This window comes from Myxine glutinosa, unplaced genomic scaffold (assembly GCF_964187855.1).
Source record: "Myxine glutinosa unplaced genomic scaffold, kmMyxGlut1.1 SCAFFOLD_2995, whole genome shotgun sequence".
NCBI classification, from domain to species: Eukaryota; Metazoa; Chordata; class Myxini; order Myxiniformes; family Myxinidae; genus Myxine; species Myxine glutinosa.
The window spans coordinates 38,650-53,399 of NW_027619088.1; the positions used below are offsets into that span (position 1 = coordinate 38,650).

Consider the following 14,750-nt stretch of genomic DNA (forward strand, 5'->3'; position numbering starts at 1 on the left):
ATCATCCCTCTCACTCATCTGTACCTTCTCACTCGTCTGCTCAAGCAGTCCCTCGCAGCCGCTTTTATTGTCCATGTAGAAATCAAGCCGCCGGCTCAGATGACACGCCTACCAGTTGGCTCACCTCGGCGCTGGTTGGCCGGCAAGGGCCCGCTGGCTCCACCTCTGATGATGAGTCGACGTGCCACACCTTGTTCTTGTGGTTCCGCCCCTTTCTCCTCGGTTTGAGACCGCGTGTTTAATGGCGGTTTGGAGCCAACAACCGAATCAAGGCAAGGAGCAGCGAACGCCGCCCTACTGCTACTTTGAAGAGCGGGTGAGACGATTGTGGAAATTGAAAGGAGCCTATCTTATTTGATTCATTCAACGCAGATTCAACTATTGGGAACAGATCCTTAACTGGGATACATAATAATGAAATAACTATAGAGAGGTCCTATGGTTCTCTACGTGTTGTACATGAACTAACTAGGGTGCGATCTTTAATAAAGCCAATTGATGGGGATATTTACAGGGGATCACTTATAAGGGAAACATTTACTAAAATTTACTAGTGAAGGTTCTAAAAACCGTACCAATATTATATTGTAATGATCTTTTATGAGGAAAAGATGAGTTTGCAGGTTGACAAAGAATGTGGTTGTCATAGCTACCGAGTGATTTCCCTGAGGCAACAAAGTTCCGCATGCAACAAAATTGGACTTCTGAGTTTTAAATCTTGACAAAACTATGTATGGGTTTTCAAGTATGACAAATTGTGAAGTGAATTCCTATTGATTAAATAAGGACTTTCTTATTTTATTGCATGCCTGTTTGAAGTTTTAACATGACTTATTAAGTCTCATGTTACTATTGTGTCAATTTCCAATATGGTATGATAACCCTTGCATCAACTGGCAGAATACTCAGGTCCTGTGAAAACAATAATGTTAAAGATGAATGAATTACAGATAAACATGCAGATTTGGAATTTGATGTGCTTGCAAAACTCAGGTATCTCTAAGTTTGATATTTAAAAGTTTGAATCAGTAAATATATAAAGTGAATGACTTTCACATGCCCTTGAAGTCTCCAAGCAGAAGTGAGAGAGTCTTGGCTCTGCAGAGTCTGGTGCAAACAAAGGAAGAACATATCTTCCTCATTAAGGATATTTTAATATGCATCCCTCAATCTCTCCTCACTCAGCGGGATATCCCTCTCACTCGAACATATCACTCGACCAATCACATTGTATCCCTCGATCCTTGCTCCCTCCCACCCCAATATTTCATTTGACCAATCCCCATTGCCCTCATCCCTCCCACCTACACTTTGCCTAACCAATCCTACTGCTCTCCTCCCCTTTCTTCGCTCCTCCCTCTCCACATTCTCCTCCCACTTTCAACTCATATAAAGGTCAGGACTGACGTCCAAATAGTAGGATCTCACTTGGTTTGTAAATGTTGGTTTGTTGTACTTAGGATTTTCACTTATGTTGTAAATGTTGTACTTAGGATTTTACTTGGTTTGTCTACATCCATAACTCCCCCCCAAAGCCCTCTCCCTCCCACAGATCTCTCGATGTCTCCATGTCTCTCGGTCCCTGCTCTCAAATGTTGTGTTTGTGTCCTTCCCCCTCTCTCCCCATCTTGTCTACCGCTCCCGATGTTATTTGTTTTATGTGTCTGTTTGTCTTTCTGTGTGATTAATGTTCGCTCTTTCACGAGCCTCGATCTTGTATACCAAAAAAAAAAAAATAATTAAAAAAAAAAATTGTATGTTGACTGTATTCTGTGCATGCTACTGTTATTTGGTGTATCCTTATGATGTTTCCTTTGATGTACATCTCTACTGTACCAGGATTTTTCACTTGGGACTTTGATCTAGGATTTTGTTGTGAATCTTGCAATGTGCTTTCGTGAATTGTAGTATGCTATTCTTGGTTTGATAAAGGTTATTGTTTCTTGCTGTGTATTCACTTGTAAACAAAAGTGTTGTCCGCCTCTGGAATTAAAATTTGTGATTCTTCTTCTGACAAAAGTTTATGGACATTGAATTCTTGATTCATCTATTACATACTGTCTAAAAAATATCTCTACAACACAGGTATAGCGAGAAGTGCCACATAAAGAGATCTCGTCGATGGAGAGATGCGAGTTGAGCAAGGCAGAGTCAGGTAGTCTATCCAGGCGAGATGAGATAAGACCAAGTAAAGTGGTCACAGAGAGACATCCAGATGACCAGGAAAACCGGTAGACACATGGGGTTCTGCTCGGCTGTGAAATATGAATTAGTGCTCCCTTCCTGAAAGAAATATTCCTTGTGGTTCAGTTGGTTGCACAAAGTTACAAAAAGGGTGCAGAGTTGAAGGTAACCCTTGTGCCACCTATGGCCTGTTGTTACAATTAATGCCACCGTTATGTACGTTATTGTCCTTTCTGAGAGTGTGGGTGAATCGGATTAAAGGGAAATAACCTTCAACCGACTACTGGAGCCACAATAATCTTGGACCGTGGTACTACCATAGTTATCTTCTCCACCGAAGATGAACAGAGGTTGTGTTTTCACCACTGTCTGTTTGTTTGTGAACAGGATATCACAAAAGGTTGTGGATGGATTCGGACGAAATTTGGTGGAGAAGTTGGGTGCGTGCAAAGGACAAAATGTTTCTATTTTGGTGACGAGCCGGATCTGGGTACTAAAACTTTTAGAAGTGATTATTCACCATTGAGAGATAGGGCCAAAATTGATACACTGTACGTCATGATATCTCAAAACGTTGCGGGTGGATTCGACTGAAACGTGGTGGACAGGTTAGTTGTGTGACAACTAGGAATTGGTTCAATGGTGGTGAAGATCCGGAAACGGATCTGAAAATTTTTATGCCTCCGCCGACAAAGTCGCCGGAGGCATTATGTTTTCGGGTTGCCCGTCCGTCCGTACGGACGTACGGGCTAAACCTCGTTTTTCTCAGCAACTATATATCCGATTGAGACGAAACTTTCAGGGTAAGAGTGACACTCACGCATAATGTTTTAATGATAATTGTGACGTCATATGTCACGTGGTGTGGCAGCCATCTTGGATTAAAAGCAAATAATTAAAAAATTCTTTCTCGAAAACAGCAGAATGGAAAAATTTGAAACTTCGCACATTGTCAAGTACTCCCAATGGGGAATAAAAGCATGATAATGATGACATCATAGGTACGGTTATATACCAGCCAAAAATGTTTTCATCGAATTCCTTATCCTAAAAATCTGAAATTGCATGCACATGATCTATGACCCATTTGTATTAAAATATTAAATTCATGACATAATAGGTTACATGGTTTGGCAGCCATATTGGATTGAACGAAATATTAAATAATTATATCTCTGAAACCGCTCATACTATCAATGCGAAATTTTACAAATATCATCTAACAGCGTTGTTGCATATTGTTTGAAAATGATGATGTCATAGGTCATGTGGTTTGGCAACCATCTTGGATAGAAAAACGAACCTTATCCGATCAACACGAAACTTCACAAACGTGATCCCCTACCCATACATATGCAGATTGATGGCATATACCCGTTGTGGGACTATGAGGAGGCATATTGGCGACACAGTCACATTGTTCTAGTTTAAGTGATTCTTCACCATCAAGTAATAGGGCTAAAACCAATATATAGCACGATATCTACAAAAATTATGGATGGATTCGGCTGAAACTTGGTGGACAAATTGGGTGTGTGACATAAACAAAATGATTGAAAAGGATCTCCAAGGATTGGAGAATATTAAAGATGCATTTTAAGTTCCCCTCCCAGTATTCATGCCATGCTAACGCTTCGAGATAATTAACTATTCTTGTACCAGAACACATTAACTTTATCAAAAAATCCAGTGAATGACCTTTTTCTGTCCAGCCTGTGTTCAATTAAATTTTAAAGTCTGTCTGAGCCTGACTTTTTCACCTACAGTTATTCAACACAAATCAACTTGGAAAAGGTAACAGCATTCAACTCCTAAAAAATGGTCATTATGATTATGTAATTATAATTCTGCAATCTGCCTTGGAAATGAAATAATCAAAAAGGGTTATAAAATAACCAACAAAAAAATATCAAAAACAACTAAACAAGTACTCTCTCAAAAACTAATGAATATTGAGCAGTAAAATTAAACACCTATCTAAGGGTCTTAAGTTTGTGGTACAATCAGTCCTGAGAAAATCTGTACAAAATTAATTCTCATAATCTTAACATATTACAAGACATTATTGAAAGGTTAGTAACAGTGCGCAAGTGTGTTTGGGTTAAATATTTTGTGGATTAACCCAATGGTTTTCTATGCTTATTTTTCTACAAGCAAGAGCTTGTGGCGAGAGAGCTCGTCTGAGTCAATCCACCAAGTGATGTGAATATGAGAGTCTGTGTGTTGTGTAGACACAGCAGACTAAACTGCACACAGGATGGAGTTAGGAGAAGCAAGTTATCTGTGCTCAAAATCACAGCATCTTTTTAAAAGTTACCTTACTGGCTTGCTGAACAAACCAAGTTAATGTATGGACCACTATCAAATTTCATGTTGACCGTCAACACTCCTTCTTCTTTAAATTTGAGGATGAGAGTAATATTAAGTGAGACAGTAACAGTTTGAAGTCACATGAATGGGAATATTAGTCCCCTACCGGTTTCATCGGAGGTGACTATAGGTTCGCTCTCCGTCTGTCTGTCCGTCTGCCAGTCCATAAAGATCTGTGGTTTTTCAAACCCTTTCCCCACACCCTTTAACATATTCAACTGAAACTTAGTACATGGCTTTATTATGATAACTCAGGGAAAAAGTTCGAGTTTCCAGGGCGTTTGGTCAATTGTTCACAGAATTATGCCCTTTTTGGACTTGGAAAATATCACATCGGTTGGGGATATGTATTACAAAGCAATTGTTGCTCTTGTTACAATTGATTTCGTTTGTATAATAATATACAATTTAAATCGTCGTACTAAAATATACAATTTGGTGTCTGTCTGTCTGAGGATTTTTGACCACGATACATTCAGTTGTTACTTATCCAATCTCCACCAAACTTGACAGGAGGACTAAGGGCTAATTTTTTAACCCAAGTAAAGATCAAACTTATGAGATTTAGGTTAGAGACTGATTATACATATGCTTGGTAGTGTTCATCTTGCTAAATCTCTTCCATGAGCCAAGATCACAATAACATTGTAAAAAATATCATAAACCGTTTTCGTGAGACTCCCAACAATGACAGCATGCAAAACAGTTAGAACATGCTGAAAACAATTGTGCAATGAAAAAAGAAATTAAAATGGAGTGTTTTCGCACGTTTTGTTGATGGACAGTTGGCCTCATCCTCATGGTTAATACAATCAGCCTCTCCATCACACAACGAGGATTGTGCCACACAATTTCCGGTGCTGCAGAGCAAAGCAACGTTGGAGCAACCTGCGGGACAAATGCAAAATCTCTCAACATCTCAACAACGTTTCAATGTTTGATGCTGGTTTTGGTCTAAAAATCTATTTAAAATAACATTTAACCTATTGGAAACCAAAGGTCTAAAAAAAACAATGCTCAATGGTCAAACGATGACTTGTGTTAACTTTCGTTCAGATTGATGTGTACATTTTTCATTCTTTAATTTCCCTCTTGATTGTCATAATATATAATTAATAAATGTGCATCACCATCATCATCATCTTCATCATGAATCATACTGCATTTTCAGACCGAAATAAATTTCGTTTGTTTCAGGTTAATGATTGCAAGAATTGCGAGCAGCTCCTCCATTTTCCAGGAAGATGACAATGACCTACAACTTTAGCTTTGGGTTCTCGAAAGCTCTATCTTATTATCCCGTCCCCCGCACAGCAGGAGACGGTGTTTTGTAATCACTTCTGTCTGTCTGTCTGTGTGTGTGTGTTTGTGTGTGTCTGTCCAGGCCGTAACTTTTTTTTTACCATTTGAGTTATTGTCATCAAACTTTCACCAAAACTTAATTATGATAATATGGAGAAGACAAATTGATAATTTTGTCAAAAGGTCAAAGGTCAAGGTTGCATAAATCGCCAATTTCCACCCGACTGACCTAAAATTTTACGAATATGCATATTGTGTCACATAATTAGTTCACCAATCAAAAGCTTGAACCTGATGATTTCTTTTATCAGGTGTGCTTATATCTTCTTTATTTATTTGATATCATAGGGATGTAAATGAACACTTGTTTTACGCTGCATGCAATGCACATCATGTGCAGCGAAATTCACCTCCCTGTGCCTTGTATTTATTGTTATTTAAACAAGCGTAACGCCGAGGTCCCCCGTCGGTGAAGTGATGTGAGTTGACAAAGTGGAAGACACAAGGCGGCCATCTTGGATTTTGACGTGGCGACCCAATTTTCAATAGCGTTCTCCCTTATGCGTAGAAACACCCACACACCAGATTAGAAGTTAGTAGTTCGTTTATTTCTCAAGATAGTTCGCTCACAAGGTTCAGACATATATATGGTGGCGGCCATCTTGGATTTTGACGTGGCGACCTAATTTTCAATAGCGTTCTTCCTTATGCATAGATACACCCACACACCTGATTGGAAGTTGGTACTTCGCTTATTTTTCAAGATATTCCGCTCACAAGGTTCAGACATATATGGTGTCAGACATACATGGCGGCGGCCATCTTGGATTTTGACGTGGGTTGCACCCACACACCAAATTCGAATGCGGTCCTTCGCTTACGCACGCACGCATGCAAGCACGCACGCACGCACGGACGGACGGATGGATGGACGGACAAACCATAGTCCCCCTTTCGCTCCGCGGTGCGACGGGGGACAATAAAACGCTTCTGTACACCGCCCTTGAGGCTCGGTTAGCAAGCCACCATCTACAATTCCAATATAAGTGACATAATTACTCTTTCATGCAAAATGTTTTTCGAGTTTGTTTTATCCTAAAAAAAAAACCATAGGGAACACACGTTCATGTTAAAATATTGGCCTTTAAAAACTACCTTTATGAAGGGGGACAGACATCTGTGCAAACATACAAATTGACATTATGTTTTACTCGTATATGGTAGATTATCACTTTGCATGCCAACCTGTCCTTCAATGAAAAAAAAACATCACACCCATATCCGAAGGAAGCTGTTCAGTTTGGCATTTTTAATATGATATGATGTGATGGCCACTCCTGCATCATCAGATGCATGTGACTGCTGAAGCAGTTTCTTTACTATTGGGTACAATCCTGGTCAGTATGTCACCCCTACACAGGATCATTTTTTTTTAATATGAAAAAGGCAAAGCCTAGAAACGAACGAAACCCATTAGAATTGCCCTTTAGAACCGCTTAGAATTAGCGTTTATAACCCTTTAGAATTACCCTTTAGAATTACCCTTTAGAATTACCCTTTCGAATTACACTTTAGAACCCTCTAGAATTACCCTTTGGAACCATTTAGAATTACCCTTTAGAATTACCCTTTAGAACCCTCTAGAATTACCCTTTGGAACCCTTTAGAATTACCCTTTTATTATCCTCTAGAATTACCCTTTAGGACCCTTTATAATTACCCTTTAGAACCCTCTAGAATTACCCTTTTATTATCCTCTAGAATTACCCTTTAGGACCCCTTATAATTACCTTTTCAACTTACCCTTTAGAACCCTCTACAATTACTCTTTAGAACCCTTTATAATTCCCCTTCAGAACCGAGTAGAATTACCCTTTAGAATTATGCTTTATAACTCTTCAGGATTACCCTTTAGAACCCTCTAGAATTACCGTTTGGAGCCCTTTAGAATTACCCTTTTATTATCCTATAGAATTACCCTTTAGGACCCCTTAGAATTACCCTTTAGAACCCTTAAGAATTACCCTTTCAACTTACCCTTTAGAATTATCCTTTAGAACCCTCTACGATTACTCTTTAGAACCCTTTATAACTCTCCTTCAGAACCCAGTAGAATTACCCTTTAGAACCCTCTATAATTACCCTTTGGAACCCTCTAGAATTACCCTTTGGAACCCTCTAGAATTACCCTTTAGACCCGCTAGAATTACCCTTTGGAACCCTCTAGAATTACCCTTTTATTATCCTTTATAATTACCCTTTAGAACCCTCTGCAATTCCCCTCCAGAACCCAGTAGAATTACTCTTTAGAATTACAATTTGGAACCCTTTAGAATTACGCTTTGGAACCCTTCAGAATTACCCTTTAGAACTCTTTAGAATTACCATTTGGAACCCTTTAGAATTACCATTTGGAACCCTTTAGAATTACCATTTGGAACCCTTTAGAATTACCATTTGGAAACCTTTAGAATTACCAATTGGAACCCTTTAGAATTACCCTTTAGAATAAGATGATGCACACTGGGTCATGGACTTCTATCTGCGTCAAAATGCACTCGTCCTTCATTCTCCTAGCTGCTACCATTGTTTTTTCAGGCTTTCTTTTGTGAGGCAATATTTATGAGTCACACAATCTCTGTTAGGGTAGAGATAATGCAAGGGAGCTATATTCGCTGTGAAATGCACAATGAAGAAGTGAAGGAGGAAGTGGCGACTCAATCTTGCTGAGCATCTACAAGTCACAAAATACAACTGTGGGTGACATAGGATGGCGAGTCTCTGCAGTCTGCTAAGGCAAGTTTGTGTGTCCATGGAGGGACTGCCAGGTAACCACCTGGCTGGGTTCCAAGCTCCTCTTGCACCATTTGGCAGCTAAAATGGAACTTTCCTGTTGCTAGGGGACACACTGGCTCAGTCCCAAGCTTCGCCCATGCAGGTTGGTTGTAAATGAAATTTCCCATTGGCCTGGTATCTTGGAAATTTGTTGGCAGAGTGCCAAATGCTTGAATAAGTTAAGTATATTTATACTACTTGCAGCTGTGTAATGCATGGAGAAACAGGGTCAGAGTAACATTAATAATACAGAACAATTTCTTTGGCAGTTTTTCTTCATTAAAACTCAATGATAATGAGGCTTGCCACTTTCACATTGATTGCACAAATCCAATCTTCCTGCATCAAATTTGACAGTTGTTTGAAAATTGGGAGAGTTATGGATTACAAATTGAGATAACTGTTATACATAGGGTTAATATACGTTGGTATTCTAAAATAATAGTTATCACTCTCTGCAAACCTGGATAAAATTACAAGCTGGTCAAACACATGGAGTAAGTCTTTTAAATCCTGACAACTCTCACGTTGGCTCTCCAAAAATACCGACTGGACAACCCTCCCATATACGTTCTCAACAATCCTCTCAAAGAAGTTCTGTCACTCAAACTTTTGGGTCTCACTATCTGCCATGATCTTTCCTGGGAAAACCACATTTCCAAGCTGGCCTCCAAAGCGAGTCGCCGACTGGGCATCCTTTATCATGTGAAGTCCTTTCTGGGCACTTCTGAGCATTTCACCACATACAAAACTTTCATCCACAGCTCAATGGAATACTGCTCTCCCCTCTGGGCTGGTGCTCCTGCCTCACAGCCAGCTCGGCTCCATGCTGTAGAAACAAAAGCCTTTAGAATCATTGATATCTCCCATGGTGAAGTCGATCCTGAGGGCCTTTCACTCTCTCACCACAGGCAGGTTTGGTGGTCTTTTTATCTGCTTCCGACTCCTCTCAGGCCTTGCCCCTCCTTGTCTGTCTGTGCTCTGTCCCCCAAATACTCCTACAAGTCGCACAAGGTCTGTCAGAAACCATCTTCTGGTGAAACTGCCAAAATCAAGACTCTCTGCTCACCTTCACTCTTTCATGCTTCTTTTCTCTTGCCCATGGAACAAACTCCCACACTATCTTCAATCCCACTTCTCCATCCAGGTCTTCAAAACAGCTGTTCACCACCATCTCTTATCTTCCCCCATTCAAAACCTTGAACTTTTCTACCCCCGTTAATCCACCCCAAATCCACCTTCTTCAAATTCCATTTTCTTTCCTGCAAGTTCTTGTAGTGTCCATCTTATTTATCCCATGTACCCTGCCCCAGCCCTCTCCCTTCCTTACATCCCCCCTCCTCTTCCTTTATGATATGTTATGTATGCAGACACCCCTTCTAATTAGTGGATTCGGCTGTTCCAGCCACACCCATTGCTGACAGGTGTATATATATAATCAAGCACACAGCCATGCAATCTCCATAGACAAACATTGGCAGTAGAATGGGCCGTACTGAAGAGCTCAGTGACTTTAAACGTGTTACACTCATGGGATGCCACCTTTCCAACAAGTCAGTTCTTCAAATTTCTGCCCTGCTAGAGCTGCCCTGGTCAACTGTAAGTGCGGTTATTGTGAAGTAGAAACGTCTATGAGCAACAACAGCTCAGCCGCGAAGTCGTAGGCCACACAAGCTCATATAACGGGACCACCGAGTGCTGAAGCGCGTAGTGCGTAAAGATCGTCTGTCCTCGGTTGCAACACTCACTGCCGAGTTTGAAACTGCCTTTGGAAGCAGCGTCAGCACAACAACTGTTCGGCGGGAGCTTCATGAAATGGGTTTCCATGGCCGAGCTGCCGCATACAAGCCTATGATCATGCGCAATGCCAAGCGTCACCTGGAGTGGTGTAAAGCTCGCCGCCATTGGACTCTGGAGCAGTGGAAACGCATTCTCTGGAATGAAGAATCACGCTTTACCATCTGGCAGAATAATGTGGGTTTGGCGGATGCCAGGAGAACGCTACCTGCCAAATGCATAGTGCCAACTGTAAAGTTTGGTGGAGGAGGAACAATGGTCTGGGGCTGTTTTTCATGGTTCAAGCTAGGCCCCTTAGTTCCAGTGAAGGGAAATCTTAACACCACAGCATACAATGACATTCTAGATAATTGTGTGCTTCCAACTTTGTGGCAACAGTTTGGGGAAGGTCCTTTCCTATTTTAGCATGACAATGCCCCCATGCACAAAGCGAGGTCCATACAGAAATGGTTTGTCGAGATCGGTGTGGAGGAACTTGACTGGCTTGCACAGAGCCCTGACCTCAACCCCATCGAACACCTTTGGGATGAATTTGAATGCCGACTGCGAGCCAGGCCTAATTGCCCAACATCAGTGCCTGACCTCACTAATGCTCTTGTGGCTGAATGGAGGCAAATATCCACAGCAATGTTCTAACATCTAGTGGAAAGCCTTCCCAGAAGAGTGGAGGCTGTTATAGCAGCAAGAGTGAGGGTGGGGGGGCAGGTGGGGGGGGGGGGGGGCAACTCCATACTAATGCCCATGATTTTGGAATGATATGTGTGATGTTCGGGTGTTCACATACATTTGATCATGTCGTGTGTGTGTATATATATATATATATATATATATATATATATATATATATATATATATATATATATATATATATATATATATATATATATATTGTGTTATGAATTTTGGGTCGGGGGGAATATCTAGATCCAGGAAGATCTGCATAGGTATCATGCTTTGGTTGTCGTGGATAGCTAGAACCATCTCAATGTAAATAAGTAGAGGACCTGTCTAGACCGAATGTCGGATTAAGTGTGTACCTGCAATCATACGAAGATGATCCGGTGAAAGGTAGAATAGGGACTAAGATAATTCCCCTGTGTGTCAGACCTGGTGATCAATGCATTGTCCCGTATGGCAACGCACTCTTATAGACACTTAGCAAGGCCCTTAGCTGCACACATTAATTAATTCCCCTTCCCCACAATAAGACTTACAGAACCACAGGCAGGAAGCCAGATTGGGGCACTGCCGATGGGGCCGCAGCCAGCCACATCACCAGCTGGCCACTGATTGGTGGAAGGAAGATAGAAGGAAGCAGCAGGCTGATTGGCCACTGACTGAAGGCATGACATGAAGGGCAAAAAAGTGCTCGGCCAATGAGGGGACACCAATGCGATGAGAAGATTCGAGAAGTCGAGGGGCACCGCGTTGGTTGGGGGAGATGAGGGCTGACGTCACGTGACAGCGAGTAAGACCTCTCACTCGCCGGCATTTTCCTCTCTCGTCCTTTTTGGCCCTCTTTCTCTGGACTGTCCGATTGAGCTCTCCCCTTTGTCCTTCTTGTGTTGGCTGCCTTCCTGTTTGAACCTCCCTTCTGCCCTTACTTTTCGTTTCCGTTTTGGAGTTTCGCTTCGAAAGACGCTGGAGCGCCGACGATTCTCTTCCCCGGCGTTCACATGTGAGCGCACGAGCTGCAGCAGCCGGGAAACCATTGCATGCTCGCTCGCTTGGCACGAGAGGCCTGGTGAACGGGGGGGGGGGGGGGGGCGGGTGTAGACGGGACCGAGTGGTTTGGTTCACGCTGACCAGAGCTGCGTCGGACGAAGCCTGGACAATCCCTGACACTGCCAGACACAGATAAGACGCACCACAGAACACAACACAACGATTCTTTTATTTGAATATGCCTTCGTCAGTGTATTTGAAGTGAAGTGTGGGAGCGCTCCATTAGAGGGGTTTAGGTTTTATCGTCGCGTTTCCTTGTTCTCAGTTCTGATTAATAAATATTTCTTTTTGTACCATAAATTCCGTGTTCGTTCGTGATTTATTAATTTGCAGGCGGAGACTGCGCGTGGCCGACAGTTAAGCGCTGCATCCTCCCCCAATCCCCCGGCTCGTGTGTCGATACATCATGAAACGCCTCCAAATCATGAACGAACACGGAAACGCCTCCAAGTAAGCTCGAATCCATCCGTGGACGCTCTGTGATAACTGAGAGCGTCTGCACGACAATATAGAGTATACAGTCACATGAAAAAGTAAGAACACCCCATGTAAAGTTTTGATTTTTTCAACATATTTCAACATACAGCTATTTGATCTTCATTTCAACAATATTGATAGATAAAGGTGATATAATATAACAAATATCATGAAACATTCACATTTTGTCGTCCATTGTAATATTTAAATAAACATAAATGCAAATTTCGCAGGTGGAAAAAGTAAGTACACCCCTACATTTATCACTACTTCAAATACCTAAAATTAAAATCAGGTGCACCAGCTCAGGTGCAAATGATTAGAACATCGTCAGAGAGGATCTTGGAGGAACCTGTCTTATTTAAACATCAGACATTTCGTTTGGTTTGCTCTTTGTTGTTGAAGTGTGTGGCGTCACCATGCCGAGATCAAGAGAGCTCTCTGAAGCCTTCAGAAAGAAGGTTGTAGATGCCTACGAGTCTGGGAAGGGATTTAAAAAGATCCCCAAACAATTTGAAATCAATCATTCGACTGTCTGGAAGATCATCTACAAGTGGAGAAGATTCCAATCAACTGCCAACTTGTTCAGGCCAGGCTGCCCCAGCAAGGTCAGCCCGAGAGCAGACCGCAACATGCTGAAAGAAGTCTCGAAGAACCCCAGAATGCTATCACGGGACCTACAGGTAGCTCTTGCCACTGTTGATGTCAAAGTGCACGAGTCTACCATTAGAAAGAGGCTGCACAAATTTGATCTACATGGGAGGTGTGCCAGGAGGAAAACTTTGCTGTCCAGAAAGAACATCAGGGCAAGACTAAAGTTTGCCAATGAACACCTAGGCAAAGACCAGCACTTCTGGAACAATGTGCTCTGGACAGATGAGTCAAAGGTAGAGCTATTTGGCCACAGTACCAGAAGACATGTTTGGCGAAAACCAAAGACAGCATTTGACCACAAGAACCTGATACCAACTGTAAAGCATGGTGGTGGAAATATTATGGTTTGGGGCAGCTTTGCTGCATCAGGGCCTGGGCAGCTCACCATCATAGAATCCACTATGAATTCTTCATTGTATCAGAGGGTGCTTGAGGATAATGTGAGGCCATCTGTCGGAAAGTTGAAGCTCAACCGAAGGTGGACCTTGCAACATGACAATGACCCTAAACATACCAGTAAATCCACCAAGGAATGGCTGAAAAGAAATAAATGGAGGGTTCTGGAATGGCCAAGTCAAAGCCCGGATCTAAATCCCATCGAGATGTTGTGGGTGGATTTGAAACGAGCTGTGCATGCAAGAAACCCCTCAAACATCACACAGCTGAAAGAATTCTGCATAGAGGAGTGGGCAAAAATTTCTCCCAGTCGATGTCAGAGACTGGTAGACAGTTATAAGAAACGCCTACTTGAGGTTGTTTCTGCCAAAGGGGGCAATACCACCTATTAGAGCCAAGGGTGTACTTACTTTTTCCACATGCAAAATTTGCATTTATGTTTATTTAAATTATAGAATGGACTACAAAATGTAAATGTTTCATGATATTTGTTATATTATATCACCCTTTTCTGTCAATATTGTTGAAATGAAGATGAAATAGCTGTATGTTGAAATATGTTGAAAAAGTCAAAACTTTACATGGGGTGTCCTTACTTTTTCACGTGACTGTGTATATGTGTGTATATATAGTCAGGTTCACTATGTTTTTTCGTTCAAAATCATGGTAGATTAACAAACCTATACATTTTTGGAAACGTTATTACATGGAAAATCTGAAAATCAATGTTTACATTTGCCAATTCCGACCAATTCGATTCGACCAATTCGACCAATTCGACCAATCGACCAATTCCATTCGACCAATTCGACCATTCGACCATTCGACCATTCGACCAATCGCTTCGATCGACCATTCGACCATTCGACCAATTCGATCGATTCGATTCGATTCGATTCATCGAATTCGATTCGATCGACCATTCGACCAATTCGATTTGCCAATCAATTTGACCGACCTTTGCTTGTGTGGAACGGACTGTGAAAGCGATGCGGACTATATTGTCGGAT

At 41.7% G+C, this 14,750-nt stretch overlaps 1 long non-coding RNA gene across 1 annotated transcript in view; it reads right to left on the minus strand.

Moving 5' to 3' along the window:
* The window catches only part of LOC144889350 (uncharacterized), a 29,935-nt gene extending 24,492 nt beyond the window's left edge, over positions 1 to 5,443 (minus strand). The window contains exon 1 of the long non-coding RNA XR_013621703.1: positions 5,323 to 5,443. This is a non-coding gene — a long non-coding RNA (uncharacterized LOC144889350). The remainder of the gene's footprint in view (positions 1 to 5,322) is intronic.
* Positions 5,444 to 14,750: the final 9,307 nt, after the last annotated feature.